General features: G+C 43.2%; 3 pseudogenes; 2 read left to right on the forward strand and 1 right to left on the reverse strand.

Annotated features, from left to right (window-relative positions):
- Positions 1 to 4,001: 4,001 nt before the first annotated feature.
- Positions 4,002 to 9,244, reverse strand: LOC147421077 (uncharacterized; annotated as a pseudogene).
- Positions 9,245 to 13,553: 4,309 nt separating this feature from the next.
- Positions 13,554 to 15,205, forward strand: LOC147421078 (uncharacterized; annotated as a pseudogene).
- Positions 15,206 to 16,110: 905 nt separating this feature from the next.
- On the forward strand, positions 16,111 to 17,178 carry LOC147421079 (uncharacterized; annotated as a pseudogene).
- Positions 17,179 to 23,467: the final 6,289 nt, after the last annotated feature.

Below are 23,467 nucleotides of genomic sequence, written 5' to 3' on the forward strand. Positions count from 1 at the left end.
TTCATGTTTTAGCATGTTTTACTTTAGTCTTTTGTATTTTCTACCTTGTACGTTTTAACCATATGGCAATGATGTAATTTTTTTTTGTCATATACATAAGACACACCCATATTAATTGTTATGGGGTACGCTAGTAACTCCATAATAGTAACAATTTTTCAACATGAGGAGTCAAATTAGAGCTAGGATCCAAATATGACTAGAAAATTGGAGTAATCAAGGCTATTGGCCAAGGTGGACATTAAAATTCCCTTTCATTTGCAGAATCTCATTATATTTTTTGTGACAAACAGAATTACATAAAGTTAGTTGAGCTCAATAAGAGTTCCAACTTGTAGTAGATTCACAGATCATGAGCACACCCAATGTAGTGCGACCCAAGACCCACACATTGTGGTGTTAGGTTTCAGGCCCGTGGCTGGTTTGGTCGAGCACTCGCCCATTCATTCTATTCTTTTGGTTAGAATGAAAATAAGGAGTGTGAGCACATGTCTCTAAGCTCCACCAAATAGGCTGTGTTCTCTTGCTTCCCCTTCTCTCCTTCCCTCTCTTGCACTCACCGCATTTCCCCACAAGTGGTATCAGAGCACATGCGTCTCGACCTCGAGTCTCGGCTACCCCGCGTGTGTGCAGCAAGCCAAAAGAGAATTGAGTCTTGAGAGAATTGGGTTGCTAGAAATTTTGCAGACATCGAGCCAGCTTGGAGGGATCAGCTTGGAGAGATCAGCTTGGCTTATGTGCCAACACAGGACAACCTTGCAGATCTTTTCACAAAGGCATTATCTCGTGAGAAGCTTGAAGCTTTCCGCAAAGCTTTGAGCTTACTCCCCTTTGTGGACTGATCATGTCCTTAGGGCATGGCACTTCCCTTTACTCATGTGCTAGCTCTCGTTCACCGCATCACTCTAGGGGGGATTTGTTACCATATACATGTGGTAGTGATGTGTGTGAACACACTAGGACCGCCAGGGCATTTTTTCCCTCTTTAGGAGGTTTTTTCCCCCATGCATTGTATATACGCCCATCACTCTAGGGCTATCTATCTTTCCTTTGCACACTAAGTAATACACTCTCTGTTGTGTGCCTTGAGCTTCCTTTGTCTTCTCCACGCTATGTGTGTCTCTCTGCAACCCTAATTCCAACAACTATCACTCCCACGGACGAGCATTTTCCTGTGGTTGGACGGTTGTGCTTTTGACATGCGCGGATGAGGTACCTCTATCATAGAGGAGTGACACCCGGCATCGGCACCGAGCACACCGATTATGTTCTACGACATAGTTTTCAGCTTTGACTTCTTTGGTGTCTATTTGACTAGCGCATTTTCATCCGGCGGCAAAAAATGGCAATAACATACCCATTCTACACCGACACGCCAGTTTACAAGGGGTTTTTGAGCCCACATGCACTCGTTTCTCTAGGTTTTCAGACACTTACAGGCACAATGCCTTTCAAGCGGTTTTGGGAGTCATTTTGATAGCAGTTTCTCTGCGGACAAATTTGTTGATAGATGCATATTTTTTGAGCATGCATAGTGCTACTGAGTTCTTTTGTGAGCAAATACCCCGCATGGATCCTTTTTACTGCACGCAGCAGTTGTTGGTGCCTATTTGTGCGAATCACTCATGTACGTTGAGTTACGGATACTACTTATGTACGTTGTTTGTGGCACCGATTTGGCGTGATACTTTGGTTGTTTTCTCGGTGTTTCAGAGACTCGAACCAAAAGAGCTCTTTTTGAGACTGTGGCTAGTCGTTTTGAGTCTGATGTAGCCTTTGGAGAGTTGTTGCGTGAGGTTTTCTTTGAGCTAGGGTATTCTCAAATGTTGAGGTACCTTCAGTGATACAGGTAGCTAGAGTTTCCCTCTTACGGTACCCTCGCCATAGGATATGTATCTGATCGGATTTTTTTGCTTTTAACGTCAAGTTGGCGATCACACGACAATTGGTTCTGAGCAGTTTATGCCCAGTGGTTGAGAGTTTGCTCCCCGTACATAGGAGACTCTGTCGGATTTTTTTCACGAGTCCATTTTATGCGTTCTTGGCACATTTGGCTGTCCTTACACCCAAGAAATTCGCCATTAAGTTTTTGGCCACATTCTCTGAATCATGCCTACGAGTAGTGCTTCTAAAAGAGAAGAGTACTACCTCAAAAAGTTTGATGGCACAAACTTTGCTATTTGGTGGCACCGTATGTAAAATGTTTTCATCAACAAAGGTTTGATAGCATCCTTGCATGAAAAAAGAGAGAATCGTACACTAATTGTGCGCTTTGCTGCACGTGTCGGAGGCCGGGAACTTGCCTATGTATTGTGTGCTAGCCTCTAAAGGCTGCAAGCACACAACTAGATAGTCCTAGCAAGAGAAGTCGAGTGAGCTTGGCAACCAAACAAAGCATCGCCAAAGAGAAGGAAGACGCAAGAGCAGACGAGGGAGTTTTTGCTTTCTAAAAGAAGCCTTATAGGAGAGTTGAGTTAGGCATACTTTCAATGTTTTCACCGAAGATTGAGGCTTACCTTAAATGTTATTTCAATTTTAAAATATATATAGATGTTTTTATTTCACCTTTCATTTCACATTAAATGTTATTTCAATTTTAAAATATTAAATGGATGTTTTTATTTCACCTTTCATTTCACATCCTCACATGGCTTGACTTCTTTTGCATTCTTTTCTTTTAGAATGCTAAAGTGAAGCTTGAGTTAGGTCATGGAGCGAGCTTTCTTTTTTTTGCCGCCCACCTTAGCTCTACTTCCTCCTCCTTCCTCCTCTTGTTGCCCATGTGCCTCCTCCCCTCCACTTGCTTCTCCTCCTTAGCCTCCTCCTCCAACATCCTCCCTCCCCTCCACCTTCTTCCTCCATCACCTCCTCTAGCCGCCATCCTCTTCCTCCTTACTTATCCATCTCTTTTACCTCATTCCTCCCTCTCTCTCTCTCTCTCTCTCTCCTCTCTCTCTCCCCCCCCTCTTGTCCCCTACCTCTCTCTCTCTCTCTCTCTCTCTCTCTCTCCCTCTCTCTCTACCTCATTCCTCCCTCTCTCCCTTCCTCTCTCTCTCTCTCTCTCTCTCTCTCTCTCTCTCCTCTTGTCCCCCCCCCCCCCCCCCTCTCTCTCTCTCTCTCTCTCTCTCTCTCTCTCTCTCTCTCTCTCTCTCTCTCTCTCTCTCTCTCAAACCTTTACTCTTTTCCTTTTTCACACTATTCCACATACTGCCCCCCACATTGCAAAATGTTTTTTATCTAATTGAACCAAAAAGAAACAATTACTCTGACTTGGGTGCATGTTCACGCTATCGCATGCTAAAATCATTTAGGCTACAATATTCGCACTCTCTCTCTCTCTCTCTCTCTCTCTCTCTCTCTCTCTCTCTCTCTCTCCTCCTCAGACCTTCTCTTCTCTCTTTTTCCACACTATTCCGCATACTGCCCCCCACATTGCAATATGTTTTTCTAACCCCTATACCCCCCTCTCTCTCTCAATCTACCCATCTGCTACTACCCTCTCTATTCTCCTCTACCCCACCAATCCCGACCCCTACCCCCACATTGCCATGTGGTTTTTTATGCAATTTACCAAAAAAGAAAACAATTACTCTGACCTAGGTGCATGTTCACGCTATCGCATGCTAAAATCATTTAGGCTACAATATTTGCATTCTCTCTCTCTCTCTCTCTCTCTCTCTCTCTCTCTCTCTCTCTCTCTCTCTCTCTCTCTCTTTTCTGTACATATCTAAAACCAAATAGATTAAAACAAAGATAGAGAGTGGATAGTAATAAGTGACCCAAATAACTGTATTTATTTGATGACGTTAAAAGCTAAACAATGTTGTGTCCATAATTATCTTGGTCCCTCATCACATGTACATATCTAAATCCAAATAGATTAAAACAAAGCAAAAAGAGGAGACTAAAAAATGACCCAAATATTTTTATTTCTTTAATGATGTTCAATTACAATATAGCAGCTAAACATTGCTGTGTACACAATGTTCTTGGTTCCCTCATCACATTTTAGGATGTGCCATAACCGCATCTCCTCCAAGACCAAATGTCGCATCCATTGTGTGCTCAACTTCCCCACCATGCGCTGCAGAAACTACAATGAAATTTTGGTTAGGGACAATGCTCTTAGCAAAAACTACATTAATACTAAAAGTTAACTAAGAAGTCGTAGAAGACAGTATTTGAAACCAATCACCTATTAAATGAATCCTATGACACACATTGCGTACCCTGTTTGAAAGGCGTGTTCTTGATATATTCCGTTGCTAACCCAGGATATGCATGAAGACCTTCTAGATATGGGAGTAAATTCATGAGGAGCACATTGTCATTGCTCGCTACATCGTAACTCCTTACTGTGACAAGCGTATGTGGTGGGTTATCAAATGCCTTCTCAGGATTGTCATCTACTAGAATGGTGTCCAGAGGGTCCTCGATGTATGAGGCTACCAATTGAGATCTAAAGTTCTTCACAAACACCAAATCGAATTTTGGATGCTTGCCTTCGCAGTGCCTCTCTTCACAATGTCCTTAATGCAGACAAAACTTGAAAAATGTCTCACCATACCCAGCCTCTTTGTATTTACTCTTAATTAAATTGATAATGGGGTCCAGATTTTACTCTTGCATGGAGCTCCAAAGCCCTACATTGAATAGCTCAAACACCACTCTCAGCAATCGCAATATCCCTAGTCGCAATGACACACCCATTCACCCTACATTTAGAATATTTGCAGCGTGGGAAGGAGCACTTTCCCACCTCCATCGTTTCAATAGGACACCGTTAACATCGAACACTATGAGTTTCCTTTTCGCATGGCAAGAAGGAACTGTGCCTGTGCCTTCACGACGATCAATTACCAAATGGATCTTATTTAGCATCATATTAGGAGGGATACATAATTTAGTCTTTCACACTAATCGAGGAAGAAAGATACTTACCATTACATAGATGTTGCAATTCTTCCATTGACTCTTGTCGATCTAGCAACAGTACATGTCGACCCATTCGCAGCCCCGGACATGCCAGAAGACCGCAACCAGCATACATTTGTAATACTACATTACCCTCCTCTGTATAGAAAGAGAGTAGTTTCTCGTGTAAAGTTGGACTTCTCTCCATGCCCCCTGAAGAGATATCATCATTCTAAATGTATGTCTGGAAATTTAGATAAGCAAATACAATGGAGGTGAACATTTTGAAAACTCACGGCATACCTCGCCAAGGACAGCCATCTGTTTTGAGTTGCCAATGACTGGCGTTGTAGTAATCAAACATAACATCCGAATCAGGATTTCGATTCAATCTGTAGGCACCAATTTTGCGGAATACAACGATTTCCAAGCAGCACATCTGTGGTACTTAAGACTCATAATGAGGACACAATCTATCACACACTAATTTTCCAAAGCAAGCAAGTAGTTTTACCTACCGTAACACCACCATGGAGGCTGAATGGAGTAGCACATAGGACGATAGTTGTATGGTCAAGATAGTACCCATTTCGATTTGCTAGGCTCAATAATACCCATGCATGTTCTCGACGACATATCCACACTAGATTTCCCTTCTCATCAAGATACTCCCTGACAATACCAAAAACCTTTTGGATTTGATTTATTTCGAAATGGTTCCATTTGGGGATATTGGGTGATGTTATCCCGACGACGCTTGTGTTGGTTGGTAGATGACAAAATATTGCATCGCAACCTACATTTGTTGTCCCGCCTCGCACCCGAAAGCTTCGCGTAGCTACTATGGCAATTTTTGTGAGTAGGGCACCTACATCTCCCTTGCCCGTCTCGTCAGTTGCTCCCATAGGATCAATAGCTAAAACCGCTGAATCTGATTTTAAAGAGATTAATATCCAGTTAGTAAGGTGAGACAATAATACCAGGAGTACCTCAGGTTGTTAGCATACCAGAGCTATGTGCCATTGAATTCTGCGCTTCATCGTGAGGTGGAGTGTTGCATTGCACCATGACATCTAGATATAACAAGCAGGTAAGTGATTGTATTTTAAATACTTAAAGATATCTTCTCTTTGTTGCTACACACTTGCTGACCTCCAACAAGAAGAGTAGGCTCCCCGCGGTGACCAGTCTCTGCTACAGTAGACAATCCTGTTGAAACTTCGATTATTGTGACATTCGCATCATCTGCATCCACCCACTACAATAAATACATTGCTTACTGCACAACACATACCACAATCAATCATTCCATACTTACGAGTTAGACCGATAATTGTTGCCATTTCATTAGAGAGTATGGCATCCTCCAATCCTTCACTTTCAGTGGTTGCCTGGCGGTGTAAATGAGCAGGCTCTATATTAATTCCAATCTCTGTGCACTGTCGTTGTGCCTGCTCATGTGCCTCGTCATGCGAAGGAAGAACATGAGGCTCTGAAATGGAATGAGATGTTGGTGGAGCTTGTTCAGGCTCTAGGAAATGACTATGAGCTTGGTTTTTTAGGCTTCTCGGTGTTAATAGGTTCTCTCCCATTGATTGTGTGTCTCCCTCTTGACGTGCTTTCGGACTTGATGTACTTACCTTGTTTAGAGGCATTGGAGCATCTCTGTCCATTTCTTGACCTTTACCCTTCTTCGCGCTGCTCCCCTGTCGAGAGCATATAAATTACACGAGTACTATTAGTTCAACCTTTCCATTTAAGCAATAACAAGGGTGTGCAAAAACTTGCCTGGGTAGTTTGTGGGGCTCTTGTAGGTTTAGCAGTTGGAGAAGGCGGCACATCACTTTCATCTTCATCATCCTCAAACTCCGAAGGACATTCACCGTCGCTGCGCCTTGGTTCACAATCCTCCTCCACCTCTTCTTCGTTATCTGTCTCCTCAGTCACAACATCTTTTCCTTTTAGGGAACGTAGGTTCTTACCCTGGCAAAATTAATTTCACGTGTTGCAATTAAATCCTCACATGACTTGAAATAGTTTAACTATGGTTTTGTATGCTTTTACCTCTTCTTGCTGTCTTTTAACTCTATCGGTCTCTGCCTCCTTGAACTGCTCCCGCTTGTTGGGGGGAAATGTGTCCTTCGCAAAGTCAATGAAAAGAGGACACTCAACATAAACTTTTTTGGGCCACAATGCTGCACGTTGTTCTTTCGTATACATGCATGCAGTGTGCTTCACATTGAGCCACTCTTTTGTAACTGAAACTTTATCTGTCCAATCCATGATCCGCACCCATTTGGTATATGTTTGCCAAAATATACTTATTGTCATCCACTCAAATTTTTTTAAGATTTAGAAATCAAGTAGGACAAGATTACATACCTGTAAAATGCCCGTTTGGCGGCCATGTTCGTACCCTCCTTCTATTTCTGCTTATTAGCTTTGAGTCCACCTTTCAATCTCTCGCACTCCACTTCAAACAATGTGCCACTGTACCTCGATTGCCACTCCCTTATAGTTGTCACTAGGGTGTCGTTTTCAGGGAGGCGGCACGATTTCTTCAGCAACGCATACTGTCTCGTAGCCTCGTTCACAAGTCGATTCCACCATGTCTCTCGACGTAACCAAGTGCGAAATACGGAGTGGTCGTCTACATTATTACACAACTACGTTATTGTTTACTATACTCTTTTTATTTGAAACATTTATCGAAAAATGACCTTACTTAGCACTGATTTAGGCTTGGATATAATGTGGTTGGATCATCGCTAACCAAGGCCCTTAGCACATTGCTACGATGATAGACTGGTAGATCGGCGCATGCAAGACTGTATATTCGATCATCTGTCAACCACTTTGGTCTCCTACTCCAATCTATGCCTTAACCATGCAAGCTTCCACACAGCAATGGTACTTAGGCTCCTCTTTGTGAACTGCAGAGCAAAATTATCTTGCATAGTTTCACAAAATTCATCTCATCTTGATATTGAGTCAGAAACAAAAGTGTATAAAGTAATCTACCTGTATCAATTTGTGCATTCCATGCCCGAAGACGGTGATTCCCATCCCATGTGTACAAAATTTTTCCTTTCACGTCCCCCCACCCGGATTTATGCAATTGTTTCTCAAAAGCCTCATTAAGTTGCATCTAGATTGGATCCCAGGTTTTCCGAATAGCATGACTAACTTCTACTGAATCTAGATCTGGAGTCCTTATTGAAAGCATGAACCTGGCACGATGTGGAACATATCCATTTCTAGAGAACTCCAAAGCTAGATTGTGCACACGATCTTGCACTGGCCGTACCGCTGGATGTGGTAACAAGCGGCACAATGGCACTGGTGGCAGTGGTAGTTTGTGAGTATCCTGTATAACCGTACTTGAATAGCTTTTGATCTTGTAGTTTGAAATAGGAAATGTTAGAGGAGCATACCATTTTAGAAATTACCAACCTAAAGGCGGTGCAAAGTGTCGTCGAGCAAATCCCATTTCAGCGTGGATTTCTCGGTAATAGTAAAAAGACCGCGATCTTCATCCCCCGCATCCTCTCTTTCATCATCTTCTTCACTTGAGTTGTTCGCAATAGGGACCTTGTCCTTTGATGGCGCTGGTACCTCGGATTGTGTAGTGCCCTCTGCATTGGCTTTCACTGGCTTTTGCACTACTTTCACTTTGGTGACTTCTTTCTTTGTGCTAGCACCTTCCTTTTTCAAAGGAATTCTACCCTTTTTCTTGGGGGGCTCCCAGCTAGGTTCCTCTTCTTTATGTGCTCGTGTGACCCGCTTGCTTTCAACAACTTCACTTGCTTGATCTACACTTCTTCTCTTGACACCCATCGACTACTTGGCCGTAGGCAAATAATTATTAGGCTAGGTTACTGGCAAACAACGATTAATTTCATGAGTAAATACCGCAATAAACTCCGGTGGCTTACCTCTGCAGCAAGAGTCTTTGGAGGAGGCTTTGAAACGCTTGGTTTGGGCATAGCACCCGATGCTATGCTAGTGGCTCTTCGAGCGACAGGTACTAAACCCTTGCCTCCAGAGGATACAGTTCGTTGCCCTTTTGCCTGGACACAAAATGTTCGATGTTGCTTTCAAAAGAGAGCATGTAAGACTGAATAAAATTAAGAGGTCTCATTACCAATTCTCTTATCGGCCACGCCACAACTATACCCACTGCTGCACCTAAGGTGCACACATCATCGTCAATGGGTGGAACATGTGGCAACATGAGACCGGGATCTGATGCCGATTGGACGGCTACTCCCAACGTGCCTCTAGGCAACTCTCTTCCATGTAGCTTTTCGTGGGGTAGAGACTGTATCATAATTCCTTTGCCAACTTCCTTGCCCTTGCTTAAGAGCACCACGTGCTCATTCTTGCTAAATTTCGTAGCCATCTGTTTTCTGCAAGAAATTGAATTACACACTACTTCCCTCAGGTTGTGATGTTCTTCTTGATATTCACATAAGTTTTATTTTCACAGATAAAATCCTTGCGGAGAGAGAGAGAGAGAGGGGGGGAGAGAGAGAGAGATCATGGATAGTTACATTCTAAACATCAATTGTCATCAATGCACAAATGCTATGAAGATGGTAAACTGTATATTAACTATACTAGATTGCATGTGAATAATGAATCTCAAAAAAATAGAATGCTTCGGCATTTGTTCAAAGTCTGACCTGTACAACCAAATGTGGATGAATGTCCTCTAGATTTTGTTTTCTCCAATACTTCAACACGTTCAACAAAGTAAAGTGGGTTTTGTTTAGTCCTACATCAACATAAAGAGAGAGAGAGAGAGAGAGAGAGAGAGAGAGAGAGAGAGAGAGAGAGAGAGAGAGAGAGAGGATGGCCGACGGAGAGGACAGGGATGGAGAGATGGAGAGAGAAAAGTAGAGGGAGAGGTAGGATGGCCAACAGAGTACAGGGATGGAGATAGAGGACTAGGAGAAAAGGTGAGGGACAGCAAGAGGAAGAAAGAAAATTGGTGGGAGGGATACAGGAGGAGGGAAGAGGAGAGAGGTGGAGAGGATGAGGGATAGAGAGAGGATAGCTAAGAGGGGAGGAGATGGTGAGAAGGAAGGGGGTAGAGAAGTAGGAGGATGGGATGAGGTGGTAGAGAGGGAGGAGGAGGAAAGAAGGGAGGACCATACCTGTCTGGAGCAACAACATAAAATGGTCCTCTCAATCTTTACTCTTCTTTTTATACTATAGAGAGGGGAGAGAGAGACACAAATATAAAACACACTCACACAGACACACAATAAAGGCGCACATGCTTGGCTGCAAATTCAAACAGTAGCAACCGCCGATCTCGATCAACACACTCTGGTCATGAGGGGTATACATAAGGAGACATTTCACAAGGGGTATACCAAAAATATGCCAAAAACACAAAAACAAACTGCCGACACACTTAAGAGCATTATCACATGGAATCTTTCTTACAACAGTATAATCACCATCACCACTTCCAGGAATATGGTGAGCATATGGGCATTCCTCAGCTCGCCTAGCACACCTTCCACGAGTAAATCTCTGCATACTTGTGCCAATACAAATTATACCCTGCTTGCCCACCATGCAAGCACAGCCAGATTGAAGGCTAGAGTCTCTCTCTCTCTCTCTCTCTCTCTCTCTCTCTCTCTCTCTCTCTCTCTCTCTCTCTCTCTCTCTCTCTCTCTCTCTCTCTCTCTCTCTCTCTCTCTCTCTTCTCTCTCTCTCTCTCTCTCTCTCATTCTGTCATGGTATAATGACCTTATAAAATTACCAAACCTCAAAATAAAAAAGCAGCGCCATATCTGCCATCTCTCCAAGTACTCTCTCTCTCTCTCTCTCTCTCTCTCTCTCTCTCTCTCTCTCTCTCTCTCTCTGTGTGTGTGTGTGTGTGTCATGGTATAATGACCTTATAAAATTACCAAACCTCAAAATAAAAAAGCAGCGCCATATCTGCCATCTCTCCAAGTACGACAGAGAGGAGAGAGAGAGAGAGAGAGAGATATGGCCCTTGTCGGCTGAGCCCGTTTACTGAACATAAGCTAGCCCCTTGTCAGCTGAGCACGCTGACTGATCTCTCGCCTGCCCCTTGATGAACACGCTGGCCCTTGTAGGCTGAGGCGACAATTCACGCCATGCTTGTCGGCTGCCCAATTCATGCCAAGCTTATGACTGAACATAAGCAACGTCTGAAGCCGCTTTAATGAACATAAGCCTGCCCCATGCTTTTTACTGAAACGGCAGAGGCGGCTGTCAAGAAACGTCAGAGGCAAGGCTGCTGTCGCGTGCCAGATTTGCCTCAATTGGGGGCTGCATGCTACCGCGCGTGGTATACTGCAGGCCTGCCCTCGCTTTCTTTCCCCTGTTTCTTTCATCCCTCCTGCGCGCTCTCGTCTTCCTCTTGTCCCCCGTGACAAACACGCTATCTCCTCAGTCGGCTGAGGCCGTTTCTTGACAGCAATCACGACGCCTTGCCGGTTCGAGAGAGGACCGCTTGCCGGGAGAGATTAGAGAGAGAGAGAGAGAGAGAGAGAGAGAGAGAGAGAGAGAGAGAGAGAGAGAGAGAGAGAGAGAGAGCGCTTACCGGTGCGTGAGGAGCTGCTAGGCACAGAAGGCTTTTTTTAAAAACACAATTGCTCCCTTTATTATATCGCTATTGCTCCCTTTTTTTTTACTTAAAAATTGGCCAAAAAATTCACTTTAAAAAGGCGAAAATCCCCAAAGTCCGAGATTTTCTACTCTTTATTCCCTGTTGACAATTGAGATTGGTTTTTGAGATCATGTCTAAAATTAATGAAGCAATTCATCTTCAAAGCCTATGTAATCCTACGTAAGCTCCACTTTTAGCTCAACCAAAAAAAATCATATTTTTGACTTTTAAAATGCCAAAAGTTCAAGATTTTCTACTCTTTTCCCTGTGGACAATTGACATCGGTTTTTGTGATCATGTCTAAAATTAATGAATCAATTCATCTTCAAAGCCTGCGTAATCCTACGTATGCTCCACTTTTAGCAAAACTTTAAAAAGGCCAAAAAAATTCATATTTTTTACTTTTAAAATGCCAAAAGTTCAAGTTTTTCTACTCTTTTCCCTATGGACAATTGAGTTCGGTTTTTGCGATAATATCTAAAATTAATGAAGCAATTCATCTTCAAAGCCTACGTAATCCTATGTAAGCTCCACTTATAGCTCGACTTAAAAAAGGCCAAAAAAACTCATATTTTTTACTTTTAAAATGCCAAAAGTTCAAAATTTTCTACTCTTTATTCCCTGTGGACAATTGAGATCGGTTTTTGCGATCATGTCTAAAATTAATGAAGCAATTCATCTTCAAAGCCTACGTAATCCTACGTAAGCTCCACTTATAGCTCGACTTAACGATGGCCAAAAAAATCCATTATTTTTTACTTTTAAAAGTCCAGAAGTTCAAGATTTTCTACTCTTTATTCCCTTTTGACAATTGAGATCGGTTTTTGAGATCTTAGCCTGCAGTTAAATTACCTCACAAAAAGGAAATCATGTCTAAAATTAACGAAGCAATTCATCTTCAAAGCCTACATAATCAACTAAAATTCTAGTTTTATCATCTTGTATTGATAGACATTCGGCCTTCTTATGAAAACCTACAAGTTTTACCATCTTTTAGTGAACGTAGGTTCTTACCCATTGCAGCTCGACACTGAAAGCTCCATGTGTTGCAACATCAACGTGCAGCATCAATGAGCGTGCAATCCTTCTAGAGTTTTGACATGTTTAATAGAAGCTAAAACCCAACAAGATTGCAAGATGAGGGAAGGTTGCATGAACAAGATATCGTACCTTCAGTATGTGCATGTGTGTGTGTGAGGGAGAGAGAGATTAACAAGAAAGAAAAGTGTGTGTGTGTTTGTGTCTTTGTGTGTGTGTGTGTGTGTGTGTGTGTGTGAGTGTGAGAGAGAGAGAGAGAGAGAGAGAGAGAGAGAGAGAGAGAGAGGACCGAGTTTTAATGTGGTATGAACAAATTCCTCTTGTTTTTTTTTGCTTGTGACCATTTCAAACTCCACCCTCCCTACTCTCAACATTTCACTTGTATCAAGGAGTTATATAAAGAGATGGCTCAATACAACTTACCATTTTTTTCCATCTTTCCTCCACCTCTCTACTTAGCATCACTCACCATCCCTCATTTCTACTCCAACCTCTCTCTCAGCTCTACTCCAACCTCACCCTCCCGTAACTATCTATACAAACCTCTATCCACTCTACCTCAATTCTCTCCTCCAACCTCTCTCTCTCTTGACTATCTATAACATCCTCTATCTACTCTAACCCATTTCTCTATCATCTTTCCCTCCAGCTGTCCCTCCCTTCACTACATCCACATACCTCTCTCTCAGCTGTACCTACATCCCGTGCTCAGGACACCTTCACTACTATCTCTTGCTCTTTCCTCTATCTCCCCTTCTCATCCTCTCCTCCTATTCCTCACTTTGCCAACACATTCCTCCCACCTCCATCTCTCTCTCTCTCTCTCTCTCTCTCTCTCTCTCTCTCTCTCTCTCTCTGTCTGTGTGTGTGTGTGTGTGTGTGTGTGTGTGTGTGTGTGTGTGTGTGTGTGTGTGTGTGTGTGTGTGTGTGTGTGTGTGTGTTTCTCTCGATGGAAAGCTCTCATTTCATCATTCACGTGGGTGGTGTGGGGGTTGGCAAACCACACCACCTATCATCGGAAGGATCTTTGTTGGTTCTATCTGGAGCTGACATAAATGCACCAACTGGTTATAATGTGTTTGCCCTAGCAAAATCTGTTGAAGGTGAACCGTCAACATTTCCTTTGCAAAATGCAAGAAAAGGTAATAGCTTTCCTCTTTATGTTTTGGATGTTAAAGTTTCCACAGAGTATGTTGCATTCTTGGATTCCCCTGTGAAAGCTACTACAACACTACAATCTGCCAAAATACTGTTGCTTTCTTCTGATGAAGAGAAAGAAGACTTTCACTTTGACCCCACCAACAAAACACCCAAAAATGTGGTGGTTGACCTAGACTCCCCGCTACAAGAGGGAAGTAAGAAGGACCGGGCACCGATCGGTGATTCCTTTAGCATAGTGGAGCTAGCGTTCCCAATATGAGATCTCCGAAGCTGAAGACCTTGATTGCATCATCGGAATGGGAGTGGGTGGAAGAAATTCCATCAAGCTACATAGAAACATGGTGTTTGAATTTCCACCTCAGCCTAATATCGAGAGGTCAGCTATGGATGGAATGGAACAATCAATGGATGGTCATGTGTGGACAAAACTAACAACCACAAACATCAAATTTCCAGCAACTATAAGGAAAAGCTATTGCGGAGGTGATTTCTAATGTGTGTTTGCAGAGTGCTTGCAAGTGTTATCTACAAGAAAACCCAACCGTTCGTCTTGGACAGGTATTCATTATTCTTTTTTTTCATGTACAAGGGAAGAGTGTCAAAATCACAATTGTAGGCATGGAATAACAGGTAAACTAATTGAGAGACCAATGCTAAATGGTGACTTGCAAAAAGTATGGAACATTGAAGTGCTTCTATTGTCAACATGTGCCTGCTATTCGAAAAACCTGCGACTGCCAAGTATACTACATAATGCCAACCGACAAACTATATTCTCGAGCCATGGTGCACCAAGGCTTCCATGACCATGATGTCAAACTAGGTTCATCCAAAAGTACCATTGCAAGGGTGAAGTCTTTGGTGGCTGAGGCCGTTGATTCGCTTGGCATCCAAGCTGGGCCGAGAAAAATCCAAATGGAGGTGGTTAAGCTTACTTCCCAATCTTTCCTTCAACCTTCTTCAGGTGAATGCACTTCTCTTGGACAAGTAGAGTTGTCAGTTCTACTTTAAGAAATATTTCCTCTTGTTAAAAGCCAAAGGTATGGGAAATGCATTTTAATATACTTTATAAACTTAGAGTCTTATATATTTCTAAACTTTCATGATGTTCTACGCAGAATTAAGAATTGGGTGCATAAATTTCGTGGGGAGTCAAGTGCTCGTGGAGAGGAGTCATTGATAATTGACTTAAAGAGACGCTTGACATTTGTGTTTATCCACGGAATGCTTTTTCCCGGTCAATCTAATAGAGAGGAGGATAGATGTTTTGTATTCAAGATGTCGACAACAGGTCCTGGCTCAGGCATAGATCTTGTCAATAGAATGCGAAGAAATGGAAATGGAGATCTAAAAAGAGCGTGGGTTTGCTTTGATCACGTTAGACGGGTAGAAGGATGGACAACCATGGCAGCCCATGTTTACGATCCAAGGCAAGTTTAATTTAATTATTTTAATTTTATGTTCAATACATCCTACAACCTATTCTAGAACAAATTCTAAAATACTAAACACATATTGACACATACTTAAATGTTAATGTGGCTTTGTGTTGATATTCAATGTCCAAGAATTAATGACAATTGCCATATGTGAGATGAAAGAAGAGGACACTACATCACATATGAAATTTTGGCAACAAATGATCATCGTGCTAGAGCGCAATGGGGTGCCCCCACCAGATTTTGCTGGCTTTATGATGATGAAGCCCAAGCAAATTGGAATGCGGTGCGCACAATTTTCAATGGAGGTCCGGATATGGTGATGAAAGGTAGGGAGGGATCATGCCTTTTCCATTGGGAACAAAGTCTAGGGATCCACACCACAAAATATGTTCTCAATGCATTTCAAGACGAGCACAAACAACTGTGTCGAATGTGGAGGTGCACGCAGAGCAGTGAAGATGTAGAGGCCCCTATATCGGTTCATTCGAGCTTAGTGGGCAATAGGAAAGGTGGCAGATGGAAATCTAGGCCCAATGGAGTGCTGGTTGAGTTGGTGGCATGTGAGGTACCCTCATTGGAGGAAGGAAATTGTTGGTGTAAGTTTTCAAATTTATTCTACAATAGTTTGTAGGATGTCCATTTAATTAGACCCTTCATGATATCAAAGAAGTATATTTATTTATTTTTTTGTAGGCTTTAGATGACTATTGCATCGAGGTCGTCCCTCGAACAAATATCTCAGAGTCACGTCACGCTTCATGGCTAGCAGGTGAAGGTCACAAGCCTAAAATTTCTTTGTACGATGTAACAGTTTCGGATATTGGGAACACTCTTCTTCAACAATCCAAAAGAATGGCATATACAAAGGGTAAGTATGTAGGAAGCGGACCAAGCATAAGCAAGATGAGAGACAAGGCAGCTTCACGACAATTTCACACACCTACTCCATCACAGAGTAGCCGTGTTGTGAACGATGCAATTGGAGGAACTGATCTTCCAAACGTGCCAGAGTTTTTTGGAGATTGGGTTACAACGACAAGGCGATGCAAGACATTCGACAATGTTATAGGTGAGGAGGTAAATAGTTCACACAGGCCAGAGTATGTCACTCAAAATGTTGCTCGACAAAGAAAGGCTCGAAAGTTGTCATTTGGAGATGCATCACAGGTAATCGAAGATCACTCTATGGATGAGGAGAATGATGGGGTGACAATTAGGGCCATCGAGGTTGACATAAATGACACCATGTGGGCAATCCGCAGGTGCAAACCGGGGTCTAAGTTCACTTGCCAAGGAAAAATCAAAGGAGGAAAATGCAAGAAAAAGGTGAATTTATGTGAAGAGGGAACAGCGGCACCAAGTTTCTAGGGGAAATGCAACTGGGAGGGGAGTAACAATGAGACATGGGTATGGTTTTGTAGTGATGATGTCAAACATGTGTGGGATGTATGTCCATATATTGTGATGCGGCCTCCAAGGCCTCCACTTGAATGGCCAGTGGCACAGGGCACGAACTTAACAACGCTGGAAGTAAAGTCTTTGTAGCTAGCGGGGTTTCATATCGCAACAGAAACTATGGAAGTTGAAGGGCAAAGGCGTGCGGGCAGGTATAGGATAGGTGTTTCTGAAGAGGCATCGAAAAGGATCGACAGTGCTTTAGGACTAGAAATGGTCATCGCACAAGTGGAAATGGTAAAGATCGGTAAGCATGAAGTCTTCATTGCAGTAACACCAAACTCGAAGTTACATGGTGAGAAATATCGATTCACGGTAGCTAGGAATCCTAGTTGTACTTGCAGAGACTTCCAAAGGAGGTTAGGGGAAGGAATGACCTATGTGGCTTGCAAACACTTGTATTATATCTACTTGAGAGTGTTTGGAATGGACATAAACAACAACATGTTCATCCATCAGTCTAGTCTGGCTGATAACGAGCTCAAAACTTTAATGAGTGCAAAAAGACTGTTGTAATAATGTAGCATTTGTTGTGCTATCACATTTACCTTGAGTTGTGCAAATGATGATATTTTGTTTTGAGTTTTCAACAAAATGAATTCTATCATTGTTGTCTTTTGATATGCAATTAGTGACTGTGCCATGAGAGAGAGAGAGAGAGAGAGGGGGGGGGGGGGGGGGGGTAGAGATAGACAAGTGAGAGAGAAAGAGAGACTAAATCAAGAAAATAAAGAGAGAGACAAATTGATAGAGAGAGAGAGAGGGTAGAGATAGACAAGTGAGAGAGAAAGAGAGACTAAATCAAGAAAATAAAGAGAGAGACAGATTGATAGAGAGAGAGAGTGAATTCTATCATTGTTGTCTTCTGATATTCAATTAGTAAATGTGTGATGAGAGAGAGAGAGAGAGAGAGAGAGAGAGAGAGAGAGAGAGATAGACAAGTGAGAGAGAAAGAGAGACAAAATCAGCAAAATAGAGAGAGAGAGAGAGAGAGAGAGAGAGAGAGAGAGGTCCTTGAGTAGCGAGAGAGAAAGAGAGAGGGAAGGAGAGAGAGAGAGAGAGAGAGAGAGAGAGAGAGAGAGAGAGAGAGAGAGAGAGAGAGGGTGGGAGGGAGGGGGAGAGAGAGAGGGGGGGGGGGGGAGAGGGAGAGAAAGAAAGAGAGAGAGAGAGAGAGAGAGAGAGAGAGAGAGAGAGAGAGAGAGAAAGAGAGACAAAATCAGCAAAATAAAGAGAAACAGAATGAGAGAGAGAGAGAGAGAGAGAGAGAGAGAGGAGGTCCTTGAGTAGCGAGAGAGAGAGAAAGAGAGAGGGAGGAGAGGAGAGAGAGGGCAAGAGAGAGAGAGAGAGAGAGAGAGAGAGAGAGAGAGAGAGAGAGAGAGAGAGAGAGAGAGGGAGAGGAAGAGAGAGTGTGTTGGGGGGGAGAGAGAGAGAGAGAGAGAGAGAGAGAGAGAGAGGAGGTCCTTGAGTAGCCCACTAGAAGGAAGAGTGGGAGAAGAACCAACGGCAATGGGCGGTTGTGGTAGGAGGAGGAGTGGCAGATGGTGATAGTGAGCTAACACCACCAACCACCGGTGGTGGACTAGGGTGTTGGTTGTCATGGGTGGTAAGGGGCGGCAATGGGAGGTATAGGTGGTGGAAAAAAAAAAAGCTCACTCTAAAGCTCGCTCCATAACCACCCCCAGTGAAGCTTCAACTTGCATAATTCTAGTAAATTCTATACATACACACACACACACACAATAATGAGTTGCTTTTATTATTTATATATATAGACATATATATACACACACATATATATGTGTGTGAGACATGGTAAAGGAAAGAAAAAGCGGTGAAATATGTGAGAACTTATCTCAAAAATTTTGCTAGTATTTTGGGTTTGCTTCTTTGGGAGGAGGAAAATCAATCTCTTAATGAAAGAGACATTCTCAAACAATGCTTCACCTCATATAATTCTAGTTAAACTCAACCTAATAATTTTATCACTTCAGGTCACGCTCGCATATGCAAGAATTGCCTCCCCCCTTTCTAGTCAAAATTGCCAAGCCTCATTCAGAGGCAGTGGACAGCGGCTCTCGCAGGATTTGAAGCCACGAGCAAGGAGCTCTCTCTCTCTCTCTCTCTCTCTCTCTCTCTCTCTCTCTCTCTCTCTCTCTCTCACACACACACACACACACACACACACACACACACACACCGTGCTGCTTCCCTGCGTCGATTGCTGGCCAAGATGGGCTAGCGAGCTCACACTCAGTCTACAATGGCTTGGTAAGAGAGGGCAATGGTTAAGTTTCGGGGTGCTTGCCCCCGTGTAGGTGCAGGTGACCGGCACAACCGGTCACGATGGATTTTGGGGGCGTTGCACTTTATTGAAGCTTATGATCTGCTGCTCTCGTCTTGTGGGCACGAGCATGCATGTAGGTGAGGTAGTAGAGCTCCCAAGTCTGAGAGCCCAAGCGTTGGGTTCAATACCGCGTGAGCACCGCGTTGACTAAACTTTTGGTCAACGGGCAGTAGCCCGCTAGGCGTGACTGGAGACCGGCTGGGGCGTGCATGCCACGATGGCAAGCACCCTGAAACTTAACCAACATCGGTAAGAGAGAAGAGGCAAGCACCTCTGTCTCTCTCTATCTCTCTCTCTCTCTGATATGTGCATGCTCTGGCTATCTCTATCTCTCATGAGGTGTGCGGGGTGGGGGGCGACAATGGTTGAGGGGGCATGAGGTGTGCAAGGTGGGGGCCAGAGCTGTGAATCCGTTAATAAGGACCTGTTGTACTGAGCGCTGCATGATGAGCGACAAGGTGGAGGGCCGAGGGGGGGGGGGGGGGGGGGGGTGGATCTTGAAAGGTATTCCCAAAATGATTGGGTTTTCTTTTAGATAGAGCGATTAGGTCTCCCCAATCTCAGAAAAATAAAAATTCTTTCAAAACATATTAAGTGCATAAGTGAAGGGTGAGTTTAGGAAATGAAAAGATATATGAAGGTGGAAAGTCAAAAGAAGAATGAAGGTCTTTCCAGGTCCCTTGAGCAGATAAGAGGCATTGTTGGCATAAGTGACTGTATTCCCATGAGGGACAACCTTGAGAGAGGTAAACAAGTCACAATGTGATGTAATGTTCCTTGTAGCACCACTGTCAAAGTACCACACATGTGAATCTACATCAATTGACATACATGCATCATGAAAAGAAGGATCATAAGTGTACTCTGCACTAAATTCCCACTCTGCATCTACATCAACATCATAATCTCCTTTCATAAAAGATTCTACAATAGCTGCACTTGTAGTGGAACCAGCCTCTTTCTTCAATTTAGGCCACTACTTGATCAAATGATCATTAGCTTTGCAATAATGGCAACACATCTTCCTTTTGCCCTTTTCACCAAATTCCTAGAGGATGTGTTGCCAGCACAAGCATTAGGAACACGTGATTTGCTACTCATCACTGAATAGCCATGAGAAGTGGCTACATTGTTTTTACCACCTTTTCTTTGAGCAACATTTAAAGGCATGTTCAACTGCACATTGTTTAGCCTTGTTCTTTCTTAAAAGTGACTCTTGTAACAACAATGTGAACAATGCATCAAACTTGACAACATCAGGAGTTCCTTGGGTCATAAGTCTCCAAGTACTAGCAAAAGTTTGGTAAAAATTTGGCAAAGCATCAAGAACAACATACACAAGAGAATTGTCAAAATGACTTCACCTGTAGAAACAAGTTGCTCATTAATATCCTTGATACCAGTAAGGAAAGTGTCCATGTCATCTTCCTCTTGCATAATCTTCAACTCCAGCTCTTTACGCAACAATGCCATTTTAGATTAATTGCAACTTGCATAAAGACCAACCAGATTATCCCAAGCTTGTTTAGCTCATTTAGCTGAGCGAATGTGAAGAGTAATAGTGCGCTTCACAGATAATGCAATCAATGCATTAGCCTGCACATTTCTAACATCCCAGCAACAACAATCCTGCCACCAAAACCTACAACATCCTCAATAGCATCTGTGTCCAAAGAATGTGGACGTACATCAAAGCCCCACACAACATCCCAAACTCCCTTTGAGACAAGAACATGTTGCATCATGTAAGCCCGCATTAGGTAATTGTCCCCATCCAATTTATCCTCAGCAACAACATACATCTTGAATACATCTGTGTTGTTGTCAGCCATGGCGAGTGCTTGCACCTGATGTTGAAACTGCCAGAAAAGAGGAGAAACAAAGTGGGACCAACACATGCTATATAGCACAACCCAAAGAAGACTATAAGGGGCATGTTATGTAGAAAGTAGCACTGACATAAATTGTGCAAAAAAGGATGAAATTGCCTGCGTAATACTTCTTAGACCAAAAATTTGAGCAAACAAAGCTCTACGAGCTTGCCGAAGAATTTATCGACCTACTGACGCTCACCAAAGCTCACCTAAATCAAAGAAAGGGAGCAGGCATGTGTTGGAAATGCTGGCAATTATGCCCGAGAGGATGCAACCTTCTTTGATACCAATTGTTGAAAATAGGGTTGCAGGGAAACATACACAACTTGGAGAAGATGAAGAAGCTCAACAGAGAGTAGCATTTCTTAGTGCACGATGGAAAGATAAGTTAATCCTAGAGTGATGGGCGTATATACAATGTATGGGAGGGAGAGAGAGAGAGAGAGAGAGAGAGAGAGAGAGAGAGAGAGAGAGAGAGAGAGAGAGAATCCATTGCTGTTGCTGGTGAGCTGTTGTTCATTGGAGAGAGCGCACCTGCAGCTAGCTGCTGGGAAGGAGGAGAGCATCGCCAGGTATTAATTAGCCCCCATGTCTCTCTCACTCTGTGCATGTGTGTGTGTCAATGTGTTGATTGTGATCCATCTTCAAGACTGACTTAGCAAGGGTTTATCTGAAGAGAGAGAGATAGAGAGAGCATCTATAAGCTATTCCTGTGTGTGTGTGTGTGTGTGTGTGTGTGTGTGTGTGTGTGTGTGTGTGTGTGTGTGTGTGTGTGTGTGTGTGTGAGAGAGAGAGAGAGAGAGAGAGTTTGTCTCCATTGATGCAAGTTCGGTCGCCAGCTGATGCATATAAGAGGTGCTAGACGTTGGCATAGCCATGATATTGTTAAGGGTCAAAGAAGCGCCCCCCCTTCCTTGCGGTTGTTGTCTTATATACTCTCAAAGATGCATATGCAGGTAGTCGTTGCAGACACATGTTTCTCTAGAGAGAACAGAATCCAGCAGTCACGCACTTAGGAGATCTACTCATACATCTCGTGCATCTGAGCATTTTAAGCCATGATTGGACTATTTGCTAGTCACTAACGCAGTGAGCCCACTTGCTACAAAGAGGCCATTCAAATGCACAATAGCATGAAGTCGGAAGAGGCTATGCAATTTGGATTAACTTGATCTTAGCAAATGAAATTTGGGAATTGACAGAATTACCTGCGGCGGGTAAACATGCATTGCCATGCAAATGGGTGTGCAAGAAGAAGTACACAAGATGATCCCAAGCCTAAGTATAAGGCTAGATTGATTGCTAAATGGCTCCAACACATGAAAGGCGTGGATATTGATAAAATCTTTTCTCCCGTGGACAAAATGACTACACTACATCTTGTGTTTGGTCTAGTATCCATCAAGGACATGGAATTGGTCCAAATGGATGTGAAGACAACGTTTCTTCATGGGGATCTTGAAGAGGATTTCTACATGAAACAGCCAGAAGGTTTTGTGATAAATCCTAAGAAGCCAACACGGGCAGAATTGGTGTGTAGACTCAAGAATTCTTTGTATGGGTTAAAGCAAGGCTCAAGGCAATGGTACATCAAGTTCAATAAGTACATTCAGTCACATGGTTAAATATGGGTTGCATACGAAAAACTTAGCAATCATGATTGTCCCAAATTGGATGCTGAAAAGGCAAAGCTTATGCTTTGGCAATAGTAATGCATCCATAGTTTAACAATGATTTGGATTATGCCGATTGTGTGGACACTAGGCAATTCACATCTGGCTACACGTTTTCTTGTTCGCTAGAGCGGCAGTCTCTTGGAGATCTTGTCTCCAGAATTGCACTTCGTCCTCCACCATTGAGGCAGAGTATGTTGCAGTTTTCAGTTCCAATAAGGAAGTTGTGTGGTTATCTCGTCTAGTGGGAGACCTTGGCATACACCAAACTCCAGTGCTACATTGCAACAATTAGAGTGCAATTGTGTTAGCAAAGAACCCCATGTTTCATTCCAAGTTGAAACACATAGAGGTCAGGTATCACGTGGTACGGGATAGCAAACGCATTGAGTTAGCCAAAGTTCACATAGATAAAAACCCAACGGATGCTCTAACGAAGAGCTTAACCTCATAGAAGTTTCAACATTGCATAAGGATGATGGGCGTAGGGTAAAGCTATGGTCATGCTTCACGTTTTGTGCAATTGCCCCTACATTCTTTTGCCACTTGGGCCACGTTGGCCTTCAAGTGGGAGGATGTTAGGTTTCAAGCCCGTGGCCGGTTTGGCTAGGCGCTCGTCCATTCATTTTATTCTTTTGGTTATAATGGAAATAAGGAGTGTGAGCACATTGTCCCACTAAGTTCCACCAAATAGGCTGTGTTCTCTTGCTCCCCCTTCTCTCCTTCCCTCTCTTGCACTCATCGCATTTCCCCACATGTGGTGGCTAGTGACTCTTCCTCTGATTCCAAAATGATGGAGGGACACCCTACCTAATACCCTAAAAATGCAAACCAAAACGTACATGTCTCGACCCCACAACTAAGTGCTTGTGTGTTTGGTCGCCTAATGGAAACCATTAGTCGAGTCACTTGTT

Source organism: Adiantum capillus-veneris, chromosome 28 (assembly GCF_014529385.1).
Source record: "Adiantum capillus-veneris isolate H3 chromosome 28, ASM1452938v2, whole genome shotgun sequence".
Taxonomy (NCBI): Eukaryota; Viridiplantae; Streptophyta; class Polypodiopsida; order Polypodiales; family Pteridaceae; genus Adiantum; species Adiantum capillus-veneris.